At 43.0% G+C, this 8,185-nt stretch overlaps 1 non-coding gene across 1 annotated transcript; it reads left to right on the top strand.

Annotated features, from left to right (window-relative positions):
* Positions 1-7,285: 7,285 nt before the first annotated feature.
* On the top strand, positions 7,286-7,367 carry TRNAL-AAG (transfer RNA leucine (anticodon AAG)). The gene has a single exon. It is a non-coding gene; the product is annotated as a tRNA-Leu (tRNA).
* The last annotated feature ends 818 nt before the right edge of the window (positions 7,368-8,185 follow it).

Here is an 8,185-nt window from a genome sequence, read left to right as displayed (position 1 = left end):
GCTGATATGAGTTAATATATTTGCTATCATTTAGATTTGTATAATATGATCCCTACTAGAACAAATCAAAATTTTAAGCTCAAGGTGTAGTGTAAAACATAAAGGAAAGCTATTTATTGGTAAAATATGGTACCTTATCATAACCCTTTTGTATCTAGCCATGCTAGAACAAATATGGGTAGCCCCTGACAGGTAGAAATGGCAAATAAAATGCAGCTTCCACAATAAATTTGAAGCTTTGATTTGCTATTTTTTGTATTTCCATGTCACTCTACACTATACAGTGTTGTCTTGTGCTACTTGTGAGTGAGCTAGTACCTTGTGTGTGAGCCAGCAGAGCACCATCCTGAAGCAATAAGCCTGGATTTCAGAAACAAAAATAATAAATCAAAGCTTGGCACAGTGCTGCTCTAAGTGTACTCTTTCTAAGTCCAAGTCTAGCTGTCTGAGAGCTCACTAAAGTGTATCTACACAACAGTGATCTAAGAGGCTTATCCCAAAGTGAGAAAGTTAAGGTTTAGGAGTTTAATCGTGGTTGTTTAAGCATAATGGTGTTGGAAAGGTATAATAAGTTTCTTTTATGCTAATGCAGTCATAAATTTATTGTCTGTAATCAGTAAAACTGCATACCTGTTAGGTGTTGTCAGCAGTTCGTACAGACCCAGACAGTGTCTGAATGAGGTGCAGCACATCTCTATGTGATAGATTAGCTAGTCCACCTTAAAATGCCAGTGTTTTTTTTTCCCCTGGCCTCCTGTACAGACCCCCTGTTCACAGCACCTCTTTTCCAGCCCTAAACTGGTTGTTGTTCTCATCATGGGAACTGTAATTAGACTCCAAGAATACAGGCTTTTTTTTTTTTTTTTAGTGTTCCTTGCTGCACATCTTCTGTATCTTTTTGCTATTAAAATGACCAAGGTGTGTGACTGAATGAAAGTCATAAGTGAGGCTAGTGAATCTTGTGCTGAATGACTTGCCTCTTCTGTCCAAATATTCTACGCTGGAAGTGCACTACTCAAAGGGTCAGATCTGCTGACTCTGTGACTGGACCTGGTTTATGCCACCTGGACAGAGGCTCTGCCGTTTAAACCATGAATCCTGAATATTTTAAGTAGAAGTCTGACTACAGTTCTGTAAAGTAAACATTAGTCATTGCTATGACTTCTCAAGGTGAATGTAAGCCACCAGATTCAGTTCTGCCACAGCTTTGATCTTGTGCTCTGTTTCTGTGAAGTGCTTGCATTCAGAGTGCAGGCTATAGCCATCTATTTGCAGTCCTTGATTTACTGTACCTTCAGGCCCTTCATGCATGCTGGAAGGGCTAACCCACCTAGTTTCCAAGCCCGCACTTGTCAGGACTGCAGTCCCTGGACTCCACATTGAGAATCTGCCTTGTTCAACACAGCATATCACTGAAGTTCAGCATCTGACTTCTTGCTCTCTCAGGGGCAATGACAAGGTTATTTTGTGGCCAGAATTCTCTCATTCAATTTATTCAAATCAATAGTATTTCAGAGAAGGCATAAAAGGAGAACAATTACTGGAAGTTTCTGTATCACAGGCCCTGGCTCTTATGGGAGATTTTGACCTCCCTGTACCTTGCTGGAATGGCAATGTAGTGGGATGCAAGCAGTCAAGCAGATTTCTGAAGGTGACAGAAGTACAGGGTGGACCAACCCTGTGTGACACGCAGCTGGTTCTGCTATTCACAGGCAAGGAATAACTGGTTGGGGAGATGATAATCAATAGCAGTCTCAGCTGTAGTGACCTTGAAGCAGTGGAGCTCAGAATGCTAAGGGGAGTGAGGAAAGAGAGGAGCAAGAATACTGACCCTGGACTTCAGGCAAGTATCCGTAAGCATATTCAGGAAACTTCTCGGTGGGATCCTGTGGGGGGGACACTGTCCCAATGCAAAAAAAGAGGAGGTGGAAATGGGAGAGGATACAAAGGAAGAATTCAGAAATATTACCTATATATGTAGGGATTGTGTTAGGAAAGCTAAAACTCACTGAGATGTGACGCTTACAAGGAACATAAAAAGCAGCAAGGAAATTTTCTATGGCCACATTAGTAGCAAAATACTGAAGAGGAAAATGTGGGAACATTGCTGAATGGGGCAGGTAACTTAGAGACAGTGGATGCAAACTAGACTGAGTTACTCAGTGTCACTCTTGCCTCACTTTTCATCAATGGGGTCTCCCAGGCCTCTCTGATTGATGAAAAGCTTGAAGGAGGGGAAAAACTATTAGCAGTGGATGAGGATCAAGACTGGTGTTACCTGAAAAAAACCTCAAACTATATGTGTCCATAGGTTGGGCTGCATCCAAGGATGCTGAGAGAACTGACCAGTGTCCTTGCAAGGCTGCTTTCTGTCATCTTTCAAAGATAATGGAGATTGAGGGAGATTCCTGATGAGTGAAGAAAAGCACTCTTCTCCAAAAAGGATCAAAAAAGAAAAGCTGGTGAACTACAGGCCATTCAACCTTACTTTGTCCCTGGGCAAATCATAAAGCAAGTCCTCTTGGGACACTTCTCCAGGCACATGGAGGAGAAAAAGGTGACTGGGTTACTGAGGGTAAATCATACCTGACCAACCTTGTTGCCTCTGTGATAAAATGACTGGATTTATGGATGAGGGGAGGGTGAGGGTTGTCATTTATATAAATTTCAGGAAGGCTTTCAACATTGTCTTCTACCATGTTCTTGCATGTGAGATAGGACACTAAAGGCTGGGTGAGTGAACAACCAATGGGTAAAATTCTAGTTGAATGATCGGGCTCAAAAGGTAGAGGTTAATGGGTCTTACTCATATTGGAGACTGGTAACAAATAGAGTGCCAGAGACATCTAACCTGGGAAATCTTGTATTTAATGTCTTTATCAATGGTCTGGAAAAGGCAGTGGAGTGTACTGTCATCAGCTTTGGAGATGATACCAAATTTAGGAGACCAATCAGTATGCTTGACAGCAGGGCTGCTATACAGGACAGGCTAAAGTAACCTTATGAATTTCAGCAGGACCAAATATGAAGAGCTGCACACGGAATGGAAGAACCCCCCTACAGTGACAGAGGCTGGGGACAGACTAACTGGAGAGCAGCTGTGTGAAAAAAGGCCCTGGGGTCTTGTCAGACAGCTAGCTGAAAATGATCCAACAGCATGTCCTGACAGAAGAGAACTCCAACAGCCTCCTGGGCTATATTGACAGGAGCAGAGCTGGTAGATCAAGGGGAGGGGCTATCCTCCTCCATTCACCACTCATTAGCCTGCATCTGGAGTGCTGTGTCCAGTTTGCCCCCCCAACACAAGATAGACATTGACAAACTGTAGCAAGTTTATTGAAGGATCACCAAGAGAGGTGGGGGTTGGAGCACCTGCCCTGTGAGGAGAAGCAAAGGGACCCTGGCTTGTTTAGCCAAGAAGGCTGAACAGCTGCCCCCCCAGTACCTATGGGGAGGTCATAGAGAGACAGAGCCAGGGTCTGTGTAGTGGTGCATGGAAGGAAAATAAGAGACAATGGGTATAAGTTGCAATAAGTTTCATACTGAATATAAGGAGAAACTTTTTCTGCAGAAGCAAGGAGTGGAATCTTGGTTGCAAGCAGGTTATCCAGAGAAGTTGTGCAGTCTCTGTCCATCCCTCGAGGTTTTCAGGACCCAACAGGATAAAATCCAGAACAACCTGGTCTGACCACAGAGATTACCTTGTTTTGAGCAGGAAGCTGGACTAGAAATCTCCACAGGCACCTTCCACCCTAAATTATCACAAGATCCTATCCTATGATCCCATAATCCTAACACAAGAAACTGCTTATATGGCTGGGTGTGCACAACCCTTCTACATAGTAACTCTTCCTCCCCTTAAACACCCTAGTGGATGTGAACTTTCTCTACACTCTTTTTCAGAACCTTTCTGTCCTGTGTGTTTAATGAGGGTGTGTTGCTCTTCCACATCTAGCTTGCCTTTTCATATAGAATTATCTTTGATTTTTTTCTCCTGCTGGCATATCAATCCTGATGCATATAAGCCCCAAGAAAAAAACATTGCTTTATCAGTGGGGATTAATTACCATCCCTACTGTCTTTAGTTCGTGCAGGAGGTCTACTTTATCTTACCCTCTTAGTTGGGGCTACTAGCAATATGAAATCCATAAAGATATATAAAATGCTTGAAACATTAAAATATTACACTGGCCAAATATAACACAATGCTATAGCTTCTGTCTCTAATCATTGACATTATCATTATGCACACCAACTACTGCAAAGACAACCTGATAAAATGGGTGACCTGATTAAGCACTTCCTGACTGAACAGAGCTCTCCATATTAGCAAGCCTTCCGTTGTGCTTCTGCATGCTGGGGGAATGATCTAAAAAAAGCATACAAAGAGAAAGGAGCTGGAAAAACTTACTGTAGAGCTACAGAATATAAACTGTGTGCTTCCATCTAAATGAAGAGGAATAGGAATACAATTCTTCATGTAAGGAAGAAGTTAGGTTCACTTGCATATTGCAAAATCTTTTTCACTAATGGCTCCTTAGAGACCTTAATTATGCAGCAGTTAATACTAAATATGAAATTTACTTAGGAAAGAGGAAGCAACTACTAATATCATTGAAAACAGGTAGAGAGATGGTATCAGTTTATATTGTGAGTGCATCAAGGCATTGGAGCTGAATCCCAGGAGCAATGCCATTCCATAAACATCGAGGCAGCTCATATCAATACTGTACAAAAAGAAAAATTCACTTGACTCTAGCACAAAGATAAGAGGACATGATTTGTAAGGACTGTGACATAAGTTACAGGTTAATAGGATGTCAGAGAATCTACAAACCAGGCTACTAGCACTTCACAGTGAGGCTCATATGTTTTGAATCACTTGACAGAAAATGCTACACAGTTGTCCATCTGGGAAGATCAGGTCCATAGGAGGCTGGGCTATTAGCTATATACACAGAATCAGCATCTGTGTCGTGGTTTAACCCCAGCCAGCAACTAAGCACCACGCAGCCGCTCACTCACTCCCCCCCATCCAGTGGGATGGGGGAGAAAATCAGGAAAAGAAGTAAAACTCCTGGGTTGAGATAAGAACGATTTAATAGAACAGAAAAGAAGAGACTAATAATGATAATGATAACACTAATAAAATTACAACAGTAGTAATAAAAGGATTGAAATGTACAAATGATGCGCAGGGCAATTGCTCACCACCCGCCGACCGACACCCAGCCAGTCCCCGAGCGGCGATTCCCTGCCCCCCCCTTCCCAGTTCCTAAACTAGATGGGACGTCCCATGGTATGGAATACACTGTTGGCCAGTTTGGGTCAGCTGCCCTGGCTGGGCATGAGAAGCTGAAAAATCCTTGACTGTAGTCTAAACACTACTGAGCAACAACTGAAAACATCAGTGTGTTATCAACATTCTTCACATACTGAACTCAAAACATAGCACTGTACCAGCTACTAGGAAGACAGTTAACTACATCCCAGCTGAAACCAGGACAATCTGAATGTCAGAAATAATCCAGATAGGGTTCTTCATGTTGCACATGTTATGAGAGACTTAAATTTTTACTGTTACTGGCTCAGTTTGTGTGAAGGACTAAGAAAAGTTTCCCCCAGAACTACAAATCTAGAAAATTCGATGCAGCATCTGCACACTCCACCCCTCGTAAGTATATGTGTCATATTCAGTATTTGGAACAACTGTGTGGTATACAGTTCTTACTCCAACACATTCTGCTGGTTTGGGCTGGGATAAAGTTAATTTTCTTCATAGTAGCTGGTATGGGGCTCTGTTTTGGATTTGTGCTGAAAACAGTGTTGATAACACAGGGATGTTTTCGTTCCTGCTGAGCCCTGCTTACCCAGAGCCAAGGGCTTTTCTGCTCCTCACCCCACCCCACCAGCGAGGAGGCTGGGGGGGGCACAAGGAGTTGGGGGGGAACACAGCCAGGACAGCTGACCCCAACTGACTAAAGGGGTATTCCAGACCATATGATGTTATGCTCAGCATATAAATCTGGGGGAAGAAGAAGGAAGGGCGAGATGTTCGGAGTGATGTCATTTGTCTTCCCAAGTCACCGTCAGGTGTGATGGAGCCCTGCTGTCCTGGAGATGGCTGAACACCTGCCTGCCGATGGGAAGTCATGAATTAATTCCTTGTTTTGCTTTGCTTGCGTGCGCAGCTTTTGCTTTAACTATTAAATTGCCTTTGTCTCAACCCATGAGTTTTCTTACTTTTTACTCTACCAATTCTCTCCCCCATCCCGACGTGGGGGGAGTGAGCAAGCGGCTGGGTGGTGCTTAGTTGCCGGCTGGGGTTAAACTGTAACACAGGTTTAAAGAAATTTCATCACCCAGCTTCTCTACAGTTATATATATATGCACACAGTTTGTTCAGGATGCTTGAGCATCTAGTATTGCTGAATTATTGACAACATATTATCTACTTGGCAGAAGGGCACGGAGCACTGAAGAACCGAAGCAAAAGCAGCACTGAAGAACAGAATCAGGAAAGCAGCTACCTAGGTGTCGAAGCATTTAGGTAGAATCAAAGAATCTGTAATACATGTTTCAGTTGAACTGTCCCTGGAAAAGTCAAAATGAACATAAAACAAGCCCTTGAATTCCATGCTCTACAGACATCACAGAATAATGCATCAACACTTAGGACGTCAGTCTGTTTTTACCTTCACGCCATGGCATATTGCATAGTGGCAGAGTACCCACATTCCTTGTTTTAGACATTTAATTTTGATGCTCTGTCTTGCTTTGATGCATGGACTTATGTTCCTTCCTTCATTCATTAGGAAATGTTGTTACTTAACATAGGTCCTCCAAATAGCATCTGTTAGAGGCCTAGAGTAGATGATGTAAACACTGCAGTGACTGTGTTTGCATGAAGGGACAGATGTTTCATTGCCCCATTCTCACTACACTCCAAAAATATGAAAATATAAAGTTGAATGCAAAGTCAACACACATTCCTCCCCAAAATATACCATCACCCTTTCTTTTCTTGGGAAGGGATCACAGGTTCATAGGCAAGGAGATATTTCTAGAACTTTCCAGCTGATGTTCCCTGACAGCTAATGAGGGGACTAGAAATATGTGGTGCACTGCAAGCAGTGTCTGTCTCTACCTATAGGAATAGCCTTTATTGGTCCTTTTTCCTACTATATTTAAGTCATGGATGGGAATTATTTGTTTCAAAACATCCTGCAGTTACATTTTGGCTGGAGGCTATAGTTGCTGGAGAGGGAAAGAGCATTTGCAGCTGGGTAGTGTGGCCGAGCGGTCTAAGGCGCTGGATTAAGGCTCCAGTCTCTCCGGAGGCGTGGGTTCGAATCCCACCGCTGCCATGAATATTTTCTAGAGCAGAGGAGAGTCGGGCACAAACAAGTATAGAGTAGGAGAGGAGTGGCTGGAGAGCAGCCCTGCGGAAAGGGATCTGGGGGTGCTGGGCGACAGCAGGCTCAATAGGAGTCAGGGGTGTGCCCTTGGCAGCCAAGAGGGCAAACCCCATCCTGGGGTGTATCAAATATCGTTTAAACCAAGAGGGTGCTCAAACAGTGGAACAGGCTTTGTAGGGAGGTGGCCTGTTCATGTTTGGACAATTCCCTTAACAACATACTTTAACTATTGGTCAGACCTGAATAGGTCAGACAGTTGGACTGGATGATCATTGTAAGTCCCTTGCAGCTGAAATAGTCCAGTCTAATTTTGTTTTCTTCTGTCTTCACTATCAACTGGATTAAGCTTTCTGACCAGACTGCATTTTTCATGATTCATTACAGTTCCATGATCCCAGTGAATCATTGGAGAGGCGGCTTGTTTTGGGAACTGACACCACAGGGGAAAATGGAGATACAAAGTAACTCAGATATGCCTTCCATAAATCATTACAGTAGAAAGAGATTATTTTTTTTTTCAGCTAAGATCGGAGATATTTAGGTCTTTCACTTCAATAAAAATTGGTGCTCCCCCCAACCTCACCTCTTGCCCCTGCAAAGTGAGTTTTATCTTTACTTGCTTTAACAAATTGATCGTGACCTCTGAGCTCTGCATGTAGTTAACACAGTAAAGAGAACTATAGTTTTGAGCAACATAGAGGTAAAGACAATTTTGGTTCACCCTACTTTCCTTTTTCAAGAAAATTGTGTTCTCTAGCCTTTTCTGA

The sequence above is a fragment of the Haliaeetus albicilla genome, chromosome 14, assembly GCF_947461875.1.
Source record: "Haliaeetus albicilla chromosome 14, bHalAlb1.1, whole genome shotgun sequence".
NCBI lineage: Eukaryota > Metazoa > Chordata > Aves > Accipitriformes > Accipitridae > Haliaeetus > Haliaeetus albicilla.
This window is presented reverse-complemented; position numbering and strand designations above follow the sequence as displayed.